We start from the raw sequence: 15,020 nt of genomic DNA, 5'->3' as shown, positions 1-15,020 counted from the left end.
TTGCCCCACACCGCTGTATGTTCGAATCCCGACAAGGACTTTGGATTCTTTCATGTGAGGAAGCTATCTAGCTAGCTTACGGAACGTCGGTGGTTCTACTCAGGTGCCCGTTCGTGCCTGAAAAAATGCACAGAAGGTCATCTGAGGTCTTCCTCCACCAGTAAAGCTGGAACGTCGCCATATGACATATACTGTGTCGGTGTGACGTAAAACCCAATTAAACAAACAAACAGAACTTTATTGCATTATTGATAGCGATATTGATTGGATGTAAACGTCGAGAATAGTTGATTATTACAGTAGTAGTCAAATCGGGCTTTATTGATATTGATATTATGAAACATAAATTTATAGCTAACTTGGTGTGCTATTGAAAATGTAATCAATTTTATCAACAAGCATATAATAGTAAATAAAACAGTAGACATATTTTCATTTTGCATTAGATGAATGACATTCGAAACGTGTTTTACTGGAAAACATTTTATGTGTGAAAAGGTAGGCTGTGTTGCCAGACTTTTAATTTTGTCCTATGATGTCTCGTTTGTGTTATGCAGGCTTCATAACCTCAGATTTCACATTCCATTTTATTTAGTTCCGCCTATGTTTTCTCGTTTAGTGCGCACGTATTCTATTATTTGTGGACAATACACCGCTTTTCATGGAATGGCACTACTGTGTCACGTTGACGGTTTCATGATAACCGCCATATGGACACCTTAACTAATGTTTCTTAATCCAAAATTTTCACAATTTTCGTGTTTATATGTTGAATTCTGCTTAAGCCGGTGCTAGTGGGCGTAGACAGTAACTTGCACTTTCCAGTACTGTACATAAAGAGGTTCAATCAAGCCGAGCCTGGTAGATTTTCAATTTTACCCTGTTTGGCTTTCTTTGGGGATTCTGTTTTTCTCTATTCTAGTAAAGATTGTGATAAACAGATCAGTATTTTTTTGTTATATCACTAAAATGGGAAAAAATAGAATGTTATTTGAACAAACATTTAACGAAATCGGGAGATGCAGACTTTAATCATTAGAAGACATTCAGGAAAGTATTTTAAGCAACGTAGAGAAGCTATCAAAATTATTTTAAATATTTTAAATAGAAAAATACAAATGACAAATTTGACCGGTATTTTTAAATGCTCTCTGGGTCAAACTCATTCAATTTTTAATTTCAGTACATTTTTTAAGTCACATAATAATCAGAATACTGTGTTTTGTTATCTTATCAATAACTTGATACAAGTTTTAGCAAATGAGTGCCTTTTTAAAACACGACATGTGTCATCTTTTTGCTGTAATGTTTTGTTATATATATAATACATTTTGACATCAACCCATGAAACAATGTAAAAAACACATTTCATTAGTGTTCCTTTTTTATTTTGATTTATCTAAAGATTAAATTCATTCTCATGAAAATGATGTTTGTGTATACATTCATTAGGGACATTATCAATTTTTTCTAGCATCTATTTTGAGGACTATTACCCGCTGTTTAATCACTATATAAAATAGAATTAGTATGAAAATAAAGTAGTTTTAGATAACCGTTTATTAACAATTGTACATGAACAACAGAGGAAATTCGTAGGAGTTTAGCCCAGAAAATCGTGGGAGTATAGATAGTCAATTGTATATAATTATTGCTACCATGATCGTACAAAAACTTGTTACATCTGACAATTGTTACATAGCAACATTTATAACGCAACACCTACGACGTTTCAAATATATACCAGCTATAAGATTACCGCTATCGTTAGAATTGGCCACGTATATGTTTCTGGAAAAATATTGTACTCAATGAAGTAAAAGCTCACAATCTAAATGGAAGCATCCATAACTGTAAAAGAAAGAAAACACATAGCTGTTTCATATACAATGTTTAGTTCCGTCTGCTATGGTCCGCAAAAAAGCCGCAGTTGCACCTGTTTTGTCCACGCGCATATTCAGCAAGTACCATAGACGTAATTTAAAATGAAAAACGTATTACATTTTAAAAGATACTGTATAAAAAATATTTTTTTACAATACTTGACTTGTATAAGTAGTATTAAAACAACTCGCGCAATCTTGTAAATTATGGCAAGATATCTAAGCTGAAATCATGAGTTTATGGAATTCATTGAGTTTAGGTTGTGAATTCAATATGTAGGAATCGTGATTTCTTTAAGCTGAAATTATAAAGTGGTGAAGCTGTGTAGAAAACTCATTTCGTTTAAATGTCCAAACCTGTCCTTGTACAAGTCAGCACTGAATGTTCTTATTGTGATTACTTAAATTGTAGGATTGGTGATTTTGTTCAATAATAATTTAAAAGTCAAAGCTTTTTATGGCATGACATCCTAACTCCTCTTATACGCATTAAAGAAAAGTGATAACTTTAAATTTAATTAAACTGGCACTCTAGTACAGTAAAGACAAAAACTTAAAGAAAATTCAATATAAAGTTACATTAATGCTGTGTTTGATATTTTAAATACATATTAATAGCTGAACAATTATTATTTGTACTTAAGTCTAATCACCTCTTCTGCATGCTTTAATTATCTGCTTTAATTATCTGCCGATAAGAAGTACCGAAAACAGACAAAAACGGGAACAATTATTACAGTGTGTTTTCTTGTCTATTGTCTAATAAATATGCATGGAGAACATGTTGCTTCAATGTTGCGTAGGCTGCCTTTCAGACATTTGCATTCAAAGATCAAAAACATAACCTTGATAAAAATAGGTTTTGTTTGTGAATTGCAAATACTTACAAGCTTTATTATTGCGTGGAATAAATATTATGTATTACCAAACTAGGGGGCGCTTAAGGATAGGCTAGCGAGATTTTGTAGGAATTAATGAAATTTTAACGATATGTTTATTACTGGTAAAACTTGCGTTTCATAACTAACATTTAATAATTCAAGAATATACGATAGTGTATCTTTAGCACAATTTACCATAACAAACAATGTTTATATCGGAAGCATTTAGATTTGACTTGCACTGTTAAAGATGAAAATGATATTTATATTATGTACTTTTAAGCTGTGTCACACACTTTATTGACATTTTTGAAATTAGGAGGTCGAGGAAAATCCTAGAAAGATAGATGTAAGATAGTAAGTGGGCACAATCGCCTTCAAAATGAATATGTTTCCTGTTTACAAAGGGCAAACATGTGTTTAATAATGTGTTAACAATTATTTTAAAGAACGTAAGATGCTTGTAGTCTAAAACGTCGCGCTGAATTTGTTATAAACGTACTCAAAGTTAAACAATGTGGAATTTGGCTTCCATACAAAATCAAATAACTATATGGCTTGCAAAAATTCAAAAGAATCATAACATAGTTTTAACGATAAGAAACTGTAACTGAACTCCGAAAAAGGAAAGTTTTTTAGAGGTAAAAATGAAATTTTATTTGGAGTTTAATCGGCCTTAAACGTACTCAATATGTAAAATAGTTTTACCAAATCGCTGCTTTGGTTTACAGATAAATTGCAAAAGGATTATGTAAAATAAGTGCTAATGCATGTGAATACTGGTGTTCAGTTTTCATTACATAAAATTGCATTATCATCGCCTCGAAATACCGGTATTTTGTTACTCCGAGACTTTAAATATGTAAAATACCAATTTTTTATCGTCCGTTCATGTGCGAGCGGACACCTCAAGAGAAACCACTGGCCTGTAAGCTAGCTGGATGTCTACCACCCTTGAAAAACGTTAACCACTGGCAGGATTCGAACCCAGATCGATGGCAGGCAAGTGATGCCTCGAAGATCTCTATAAAGCACTTAATATTGAACGGTAAATGTAAAAACTATCATTTCAACACAAAACTACTACTCCATGTACAGAATTGTTAATTTTTTTGGTAGCGGAGGAGGAAGAGTAATATGCGTATAGTGTATTAAATTTATTTCATATGCGTCAAATATATCAGTTGCTTATCTTTGCAAAGTTCAAATATTTTCGGCAATGTCAATGCATGATTGCATGATGATTAATCGTATTAAATGGAATAATTATAGAAATATATTCGTTTTAGATAACCGTTTATTTTCCTCGGTGCATGAACATCAGAGGAACAGCGTGGGAATAGAATCGCATTATTGCTATAAAATATATGCCGTTTGTTGGAATTGTTAAGCAAAACATAACACTTTAAAACATAAATATATCGTCAAAATAATTCATTTCACGGTTAAATAATATAAATTCAAAGGTTAAAAGGCTAAGAAAAAAATAGTAATTTATACAATAAGCATATGACATTATTTTAAAATGGTCTTTGAAATCGAAAATTAACATTTGGGTCTCAATAAAGATATATGTGCGTATTATGTTAAGTTGCTCTTTTTCAAATGTTCTTTTCCTACTTTCACAAAGTTTTAAATATGTTTATATGCATGCATATTCCAGTTTGTACGAAGAAACAATGGACAATTTAAACGGAATATTCAAATAACAGCAGACCTCTTTCTAAGAAAGATACAACAATAATTAATATGTATTTGAAAACAGCAAGTGTATTACAAATCTGCACGCCTGTCGTGGTAAGCCAATATATTTAACTTCGCTGAAATTTGGTTATTGAAACTGATAAGGAGAATAAAACTTTACTTTCTCGACTTATGAATTATTTCCTGGCTATTTTGTGCTTTAAAAAAGAAAAGAAAAATTGTTGTTTTGTTGAGTGTATATTGTATAAAGCCAAAAAATATGATAAACAAGATCAACAAGGAAAGATGGCGTTCAATTTACGCATCTGATCTCAGTGTTTAAGAATAGTTAATATTACTATATCGCATTGTTGATATTATCATTTCCCGTTGAAACATGTAGATGTGTATGACAATATTTGCTTTAAAAATTAATTTGAAAATGGCAATACAGTGTTTGATTGAATGTTATCAACGTCTTGAATATTTGATTATCACATTAATATAGTCTAGTTTTGGTTGTAAATAGAATAATATGGATATCATTAACCATAGTTTCATCACTAACTCGATGTGATTTTAGCAAATGCCAAAAATATCAACTCACTTATAACAGCAGACAATATAACAGACATAACATTTTTTTCCATTTGCATTACAGGAATGACATAGGATTTCAAAACATAAGTACTGTATCGTTTGAAACTTCTGTTACAATTCGGTTATTACTTTTTTTTGAACAATCGGTATACAAGTATATCTGCTATTCTCAATAAATAGAACAAATCTGGCATTATTAAAAAAACATTTTAAGTGATATTATTGTCATTTTGTTGTCATTTTCAAGCTGAACTGAAATGAAAATATATTGACCAACAGCTGATACTGAGAAAAGGTGACAATGTAAAGGATAAAATTTGTATAAATTATAAAAATACAACCCCACTCTTTTTATCAGTCAAACATTACAGGTATATTCCTATCAATATTTACAAAAAAATCCTTGGGCCACCCGGGTGATCTACCGTGCATGCGAAGTAAATTATAAACTCGAATGGAATTAGGGCAAAATGTTTATTTATTTTGACGTTCACCTCTTTACCTATTATATACCATTGGGTAGCCACAATGTCACTAGAACGTTTATAGAAGATGCAGACTTTAATTATCAATGAGACATCCTGGAAACTACTGTTAAACTTAGCAACGTAAAAAAGCTGTACTTTTTCACCATCTGATCTATTTAGCTTGCCTTTGACAGATAAGGAATTTACAACAACTCTCACATCTAAGCTTAAACTGTATTTAGATTTGGAGAAAAACTGAAACAAAATTATAATAGACAAAACAAGAACACTGTCATCGTTTATTTACTTCACGTTAGAACAGCTTTTTTATTCCCAATTGTCATATGTATCCACATACATTTCAAATTGTTGAAAGGAGACAGGCGATATATCTTCAACTTGTGGATTTATTGGGGGCGCATGCGCAATGCGCCCCCAATGGAATAACAACATTCAGCTTAACTATGATTTGAACACAATTAGTCAGCTACCTACGCTACGAAAAATAGTTCCAAAACTTTGCAGTAACTCCCAATATCATAGTTCCCTATCTATTTATAAAATTGACTGGCAAATTTTGTACTAAATTTTGCAATCGTCTTTTAAAATTGTATGTATATTTTTGCTTTACGCGATTTTAATATTACTACGCCAGCGGTCGCTCATAGCCAAAGTACTTGCATAAATATAGTACAAATTACATGTAGTCACAAGTTAATTAAGTGTCATAGAACTCAAAAATTTAGCACGTAATGGAATACGGATTTCAGATCAGCTAACTTTAAAGCTTATAGGGCCTAATGTTCATAAGTGTAAATTTAAGAAAAACATTGTATGCGTATGAATACGAACTATTTTCGCCTTAGCGTCATTTTCCCGCAATCGCCATTGTTTACAAGTTCATCCGTGAAAGATTGAGAAGTTTTGCTGTTAATATAGAATATGATAAACAAGATCAACAAGGAAAAGCGGCGTTCAATGAACGCAACCCCCACATGACCCAGCAACAAGAACCAATGCCAAGGAGCCCAGTTCCACGTGTTAAAACGAGTTGTAAGTTTTATATTACAAAAACCTTATCTCCCATTTACCTAACTGTTGAATAACTTTGCTTGTTTTGCATTTATCAGTGGCGAAATCGTCGTCAAATCGTTGCAGGAGGGTATGACTTAATACCGGATATGAGTCATATCCGCGGATATGACTTTTAATACCGGATATGACCTATATTTTACAAAGTAATTATTTTTTATGAATTTTTCTTGATACGATGTTTTATAATTATAAAATGAATTTACATGCCAAATTTCGTTAAATTTGGTCCATAAATAAAAAAGTTATAAGTTATATTCGAATTACGTTCTAAAAAGGGGGTTTGCCTAAAATACGAAAGTGAGTTTATTGACGAAAGTGAGCGAAAGTGAGTGAAAGTGACTTTTAAAATTTGAATTGTACCATTTTCATAGAATTTTACAGTAAAATTGCTGTTTGCAGACGTATATTATTAGCAACTTATTATATTTCTTTTCATAAATAATCAATATGATGATTTAATCGCCATTTATTTGCATAATTTCTATTCACAAGTTCTGAGATCTTCCTTTCGCTCATTTTGAAAAATACGAAAGTGACTTGTAAAATATTAAATATAGGGTTTAAATTGAAATTTATACTAAATTTGCAGTTTGTAGACGTATATTATCAGAAATATATAAAAAAAATTTTCAAAAATAGTCAATATGATGATTTAACATTCATGTATATTCATGTACCAGATATCTAACGATACGAAAGTGACTTGTTCGGACGAAAGTGAGCGAGAGGAACCAAAAGTGACTTAATAAAATTATTAAATATATAGCGTTTAAATTAAATTTTATATAATTATGTAAACGTATATTATAAAAAAATGAATAATATTTAATTAAAAATGAAACTTAAAAAACATTATTAAAATAATATATGTTGTGTTGAAATTAAGTTACAAGAGCGTTCAGTTACAGATAGTTTGGTATTAATTTTCAATATACCATCTGCATCCAGGCCACACCACGTGGAGGAACTCTTTCATGGCCCTTTTTTTTTTTTTTTTTAAATTTAGTAATTTTGTTTGGTTCAAAGCCGTTTAAAGCAAGCAAAAAATAAAAAATTTTTGGTCTAAAAATGTTGAATAATCTCTTTAAAAGAACTTATCAATTTAGTTGTGCAATAAACATATAATTCAAATTATCAAAATATTTTTTATGTAATCATTAGTTTTTTTTAAAAATATTTATATAATATACTTTTAATATAAGTTGAAAGAAAACAGTAGATATTATTTTAATGTATTTTAACATTTGGTAAGTATTATAATAATAAAATTTATACTTACATAGCCTGAAAATAATTATAAAATAACCGGAAATATGAAAACAACAATAATTGAATAAGAATACAATGAGATTTATATTGCTTTATTAATGATAAATCAACAGTCGGGAAATATGAAAACAACAATAATTAAATAAGAATACAATGAGATTTATATTGCTTTATTAATGATAAATCAACAGTCGGGAAATATGAAAACAACAATAATTGAATAAGAATACAATGAGATTTATATTGCTTTATTAATGATAAATCAACAGTCGGGAAATATGAAAACAACAATAATTAAATAAGAATACAATGAGATTTATATTGCTTTATAAATGATAAATCAACAGTCGGGAAATATGAAAACAATAATAATTGAATAAGAATACAATGAGATTTATATTGCTTTATTAATGATAAATCAACAGTCGGGAAGTTGTCATACTACCGGGTAGGTCTTACGCCCGACAAAATTACGAATCATGTGGGAGTCTACGTTTAGCAGATGGAGTTCTGGAACGTTCTGCTCTTTTCCTTTTAGTTTGGTGTGGTTTCATTCCTGCTGTTGGAGTCTTTATGACAGTCCTTATACCGTTAGTTGATGTTACAGTGTGTGTGGTCTTACCGGGGTCGGCGCGAAGGTTCTTAAGTTTTCTTTCCTGTTGTTCGTGAGTCAGACAAGACCACGATGAGATACACACATCATGATGGACATGTGTGTTTGCAAGTTTTTAATTTCCCATGTTTCGGATAGCTCGCTCTATTTCTTTCCTTTCACTTACCACTTTGTCCATCCATGTTTTAACAAACTCCGGCATTGAACTCAATTTCCACTGAGTTGAAGATTTTAAAATGTGGTTAGCACTTTCTGCATTATTGCTGGTCCAATTATGCGGAACTTTATTCTGTCTACATGGGATAACCACATGTTCTTTAATAAGGGGTACTAGTTTCTCCGTTAAATACTTCTTGTAAGTCTTCTCTTTCACAGTGTCAAGTTTAGTAACAATCTGGGTGATGTTTTCTAATCTACAAGAAAATGTGTCGTCATCATTGTTATCGACCAAGCCGTCTTTGTTAAAAATTAAATCTACTATATTTTGGCGTTCTTTCAACGGGTAGCCTACTTTATCTTCCATATATTTCAAGCTATTATTCCTTAAATGTCTGGTGCACAGCACATGTGTGGCATTAGGCAGGCAGTTTTCTATTGCAGCCATGAATGAACCTTCCTCATCTGATCCAATTATTAGCTTTTTTCTCTCTGTAGGTGTTAATCTGTCTCCAATTTGATGCAGGAACGCATTGTATGCTTCGGTTGTGGACGATGTATGAAGAAAAGTGGGACCAAAACATATTGGATGGTCCATTGTTGATCTTCTAATTACAGACATATCTTTATAGACTGTAGGTGTGACAAAAAATCACCAAGGTTATATGTCTTGTCAATGTTAAGAACTGTACCACCTTCCCTGCAACAGAACCTCTTAATGTCATTCATCTGGTGCTGATCGTACAGTGTTACTACTGCGTTTTTCACCCCTTTTATAAATTGAACATTTTGTACAAACTCATGATCTGCTGTCATGTCTAATAGTGCAAGTTCTTGATCAGCAGCATTTGCATTTGGTTTATTTAATTTGTTTAGGTTATATCTAAAATTCCTAAGTTGCTTATCATCGCGTTGCTTTTCGAAATCATCATCTGTTTTTTTGTTCATTTCCTTCTCTACTTGTTTAACTGTACCATAAGCAAGTTTTTTTTTCAGTGCTTCTGCAACTTTTGGTTTAGTTTTAATGTAAACATCATTCCTTTCTTTAAATTTCGTATTTCCGTGCATCTAGTGGGCCTGTATATTTTCCCACGTATTCGACGATTGCTACATTTTCATTAATGTAATTTAATTCTTCTGGAATATTGCTGAACCAGGTTATGCGCCTTTTAAATGGTGCTTCACCATTAGAGCACTTCAGTGTATTATAATGCCTCTGGACTTTCAGGATATCCTCAGGTTTAGGTTGGGGTTCAAGAGGCAGGAACACCTTCTTTTTGTTTACAGGTTTTTCAATGCAATATGCTCCATTCTTTAAATATACTGTTATTAATTTTCCGTCCTTTTTCATAAACAACTGATTGGGACATGCAGGTCTCTGCCATGCACCACAGTCGTCCCATATTTCAGTTCTTTCGCCTTTGATCCTTTTAGATGTATTTTCTGTGTTGTCTATCACAAAATACATTCCATCTTTACGGCCAATTGGTATTTCTGCTAACACAGCATGAGGACCACGGTATATGTTAACAATTTGTTCGGTATTCATAAATGTTCGTAGAGGCCCCGGTTGAAATTCTGGAACATCTTCATCCTCCTTGTTGGTTTCCTCGTGGGTATAGTCGTTGCCGGAAATATCAGAGTGATGTAATACATCCGGAGAAGCAATATTGCCTTCCTCTGTGATGGGCAATTTTCAACTTCTTTTTCTGAACAGTCAGCGTGTTGTGATACACCCGGTGAGGTTATATAACCTACCTTACTGACCGAATATTCTTCCTGAATTGTTGATAAGTCAGACAGGAACTTCTCATCAATCTTTTCTGGAGATTGTGGCGAGTTCATTGATTCTATAAAAGATGGCCATTCTTCATTGTTTAGTGTGTTTTCCTGTACTGACTCAAATGGCCGGAGTTCGTCTTTTTCGATGACTTTCATCCTTACTAAGGGGACAAAATGGTCCGGTTGCCATACATCTTTACGTGGAGTACTGCCGAATCTAGGCCTTTTGGTTGGGGCTTTGCTGCTGGTCCACATTATTGTCATCGCTGGACGATCGGGGTCTACAAATGTTGGTCGGAACGTGGTGTTCATTGTTTTGAATGTGTAATTTTGGGATCCGTTTACAGCTGGATATACGACGTTGACTTTAGTTTTAAGTGCATTGGACAAAGCATAGATGTTCTACATGGATGACCAATTTCCTAGTTTTGGACAAGTTAGGCAGGCGTTGTCATAGTCATTGCAAAGGGGCTCAAGTGTCTTGTACAATCGGCTGCGAAATGTTCGCTCCCGCTGTTCAACTAGCTCTAAGGTCATATCCGTGGCGGATAGGGGATACCGAATATGACTTATTTTTTTATGAATTGATTATTTTTTTATGATTTTTTCTCTATACGATGTTTTATAATAATATAATTATTTTACATGCAAAATATCGTTAAATTTGATCAATAAATAAAAAAGTTATAAGTTATATTCGTTGTGTTTTCTATAAAAGTTAGCGATAACAACCGATTATCCAATAATATGGCGCCTCAGATCTGTCACCATGTCGTATATATCTCAAATAAATTGGTCGTTCCTATTGAAAACAATGCTTAAAAAATATAAATTTCCTAGATGTTCTGACTCATTTTTTTTTTTGAAGACAATTTTTTCTTTTTTGAAGACACTGTTTAACTTACTCCTTTCAGGCCAAACATTTGCCAAATATTGCATTGTGACATTTTAAAAAAAAATTGTGGAACATACTGGAATCGCCGCACGGGCTTTTAGTAAGTTTTTACAAAATAAAATCAGACAGAATTAAGCGCTGCATTCAACAAATCAACATCAGTTTTGCCCATCAAACACACGGGAATTATTTTGTGCTCAGTGTCTTACTAGTGAAACTTGAAAAATGGTTTCAAAAGAATTGAATTGAAATTTGATTAATTTATGCTAGAAATTTCACACGTCCTGCAGGACGGGCATTTTTGGGAGATTAACTTGTCCAGAGTCATTTTTACTCGTATTTATCATTTATGAGCGGACAAGTGGATTTGTCGAGCCTTGATTAACTGCAAGTGATTAACCACATTATTTCCATAAAACTTATACTACATGTAATTACATTGTATGAGATAATAAATCATTTGACTTAGTAGTGAAGTAAGTTTAAGACTGCATAATATTGATATAAAAGTGAATTCAGTTAGTGGGTTCCAAACTACAGGTGGAAACTGTTCTATTTTCTATTCAAGTTTATTTTTGATGAAACATAACTTATTTCCTGACAACAGTTATATATGCTTAACAATGTTGTATTTTGATTCTTTCAAAATCTGTTGAAAATATTCATAAATTCATGAAAAGAAGTTAAAAAAAAGAGAAAGAAATGAGATTTGGGCATAATTTTTAAGAAGATAAAGATACTTCAATGAAAAAGTAAGATAGGTAACAAAAATCAATCAAATGAAAAACACATTTAAATATCAAGTTGTTCCTGACATGTCAGAACAAAATTAATAAAAACTTTTTTGAAATCTGGTAACCTTGAGCTATGTTCTCTACCGATTGAGCTATTCCGACAATTATTACTCACTTTTACAATTGTTAGTCAATCATATCTGGACATGCAACATTCCACTTACCCATATATATGCCTTTAAAAAGGACTGTTTCGACTATAAATACTTGAAATTATAAAGAAATTGCCCTATTATTCTTTACAGTCTATTGTGTATAGGCTAAATTTAGGAGACACTTGTGAAAATATGCAATGAAAAATGAATAATTAGATTGAAAATACAGGAAATGAAAATGAGCATTTTACTTTATCAATATTTCTTAATGTTTCATTGAAGTATGTAATAAATTAAAAGAAATATTGTATTAATTAGGAAAAGTTTTTATTTCAGGTGTGTGATTAAAGGCTTGTTTGTTAGATTTCAATTGTGGCACAGTTGGTTGTTTGCTGAGAAGCTGTGAAACGTAATTATACAGGCCATTAAGGTAAAAACATGTTAGCTTTTTTCTGACATTGATATATATATCCATCTTACTGTAGCAGAACAAAAGAGAACAATAGAATTCATTCCATTACAATAGAATATGGGGCCATGGCCCTTTAATAAACAAAAGGAAAAACAATAGTATAAAATGGTCCTTTATCCCTTTTCGGTCACACGGGCAAACATTTTCTTCAAGTAAGACCATACATTATATATGTTAGAAAGTTAAAAAGGAAATGTTCATTGTTATATATATATTTGGTTTGAAAATCTTTGTACATTTACAATTTTGACCAAATAGTTTCTCAAAGTATTTATTTGACATTAACTGACATAATTAGTGGCATATGTTTCTAACTTTTCTTTTCCAGGAGGTTTTTGTCAGATTGATGAATGTGAAATTAAGAGGACCCATTTTGAGAATGCATCAAGAGAGATAAAGTCTAAAATGTGATACTGTCAATGTGACTAACCTTGAAGTAAACAGATGACACAATGTTTTTTCAATGTCATGGGCATATAATGAAGAGGTACATGATTATTTGTATACACTTTTCCTTAATAAATACTTTCTTAATGTTTGACATGTTTAAAGGCCAACACAGGACTCAAGGCTTATTTAAATCAGTAAGCTTGGCACTTAGAGCCAAATGTATATAAATTATTTCAATACCATTTCATTATGCAATCTGTTGTTAATTTAGGAACAAAAGTCGATAGCAAAAACATTTTAGCCGTGTCATGACAAAACCAACATAATGGGTTTGCGACCAGCATGGATCCAGACCAGCTGGAGCATCCGCGCAGTCTGATCAGGATCCATACTGTTCGCTATCAGTTTCTCTACTTGTAATAAGGTTTGTAAGCGAACAGCATGGATCCTGATCAGACTGCGTGGATGCGCAAGCTGGTCTGGATCCATGCTGGTCGCAAACCCATTATGTTGGTTTTGTCATGACACGGCTCATTTGTGACATGCAATTCACTTAATATGTATTTTGAAATTCAAGTTTTCATTCCTTTCACCTCAAGGCATTTGAAATAGTGACTTCATGTAGTAAGCAGTCAGTAAAATCTAATCATCTCATCTTGACTTAGCTGTATATAGATTATCAGAATCACTCACATTTACAAATTTATATGACTTTAAAAAGTTGTGTTACTAAGCAAATAAATAGATTTAATTGGGGTGACCATAGTCAAAGTAATGTACCTAAACCACTTACCTTTAAAGATATACTATGCTCATCAGTAAAATATTTTAATCATGAAAATTTATTGAATTCTATGCAATTCTTTTTGAATATGTCTAATTTGAATGAATTAACTATGCATTGGAAGCCATGTTCCTTCTTACGAGCCAAAAAAAAAATTTGGTCCTTCTTAAAAAAACTGTTAGTTTCCTAACAACACTATATATTTATATTGTGACCACCTATAGCGTGTGGTGTTTAACATTACATAGCTACTTTATGTAAACACAAAACATGCTTTTTTATGTTTACAAAGAGACTGTGTAGCAATTATCAATGTTCTATTATATTTAATGGATTCTTTAATGTGAGAAAGCAATCCAGCTAGCTTTAAAAAAGGCGGTGGTTCTACTCAGATGCTCGTTTGTGAAATCTGCACAGAGGGGTTGAGCTCTGGCATTGGTCGCGCATTTTTTGGTTTTATACCTTTATAAATCAGAGTAATTCTAACAGAAAAAAGCTGAAAAAAGTTAACATACAAGTATGGAATATCTCGGTCAGCAATAAACTTTTTCAAAACTCTATTTCAGAAAACAGAGATGCTTGTTTGACAGATACAGTAATAGTAGGAGTTATGAGGGAAGATAGATTGCAGTGATAACTATATTGAGGCACCACTTCATCACCAAGAACATGAGATGAATTATCAATGTTTTCAATGTGTTTGAACACCCATTTTAAATAATACAGCTCAGAGTGAATTTTTCAAAATAATTAATTCTGTTTTCAAAGTTTTTTATTTAAATGTGAGTTGATCTTGTCAAGTACTTTATTTTTTTAGGGATGGCAACAAATACTAAAATCAATACTCGAGTACTCGGTCATTTTTCGGATCGTCGGGAAGTTGTCATACTACCGGGTAGGTCTTACGCCCGACAAAATTACGAATCATGTGGGAGTCTACGTTTAGCAGATGGAGTTCTGGAACGTTCTGCTCTTTTCCTTTTAGTTTGGTGTGGTTTCATTCCTGCTGTTGGAGTCTTTATGACAGTCCTTATACCGTTAGTTGATGTTACAGTGTGTGTGGTCTTACCGGGGTCGGCGCGAAGGTTCTTAAGTTTTCTTTCCTGTTGTTCGTGAGTCAGACAAGACCACGATGAGATACACACATCATGATGGACATGT

The 15,020-nt window shown here is 32.3% G+C and overlaps 1 long non-coding RNA gene across 3 annotated transcripts; it reads left to right on the top strand.

The window, feature by feature from the left end:
- Positions 1-6,544: 6,544 nt before the first annotated feature.
- Positions 6,545-14,690, top strand: LOC132757617 (uncharacterized). 3 transcript variants are annotated; one of them, XR_009629478.1, is made up of 3 exons: positions 6,545-6,567; positions 13,014-13,172; positions 14,426-14,690. It is a non-coding gene; the product is annotated as an uncharacterized LOC132757617 (long non-coding RNA). The 3 variants fall into 3 exon arrangements; XR_009629477.1 differs by lacking the exon at positions 6,545-6,567 and adding an exon at positions 11,484-12,643; XR_009629479.1 differs by lacking the exon at positions 6,545-6,567 and adding an exon at positions 12,818-12,837.
- The last annotated feature ends 330 nt before the right edge of the window (positions 14,691-15,020 follow it).

Source organism: Ruditapes philippinarum, unplaced genomic scaffold, assembly GCF_026571515.1.
Source record: "Ruditapes philippinarum isolate M1 unplaced genomic scaffold, ASM2657151v2 ctg13495_1_1_1_1, whole genome shotgun sequence".
NCBI lineage: Eukaryota > Metazoa > Mollusca > Bivalvia > Venerida > Veneridae > Ruditapes > Ruditapes philippinarum.
The sequence above is the reverse complement of the archived record's forward strand: the minus strand, read 5'-3'. Positions and strand labels throughout refer to the sequence as shown.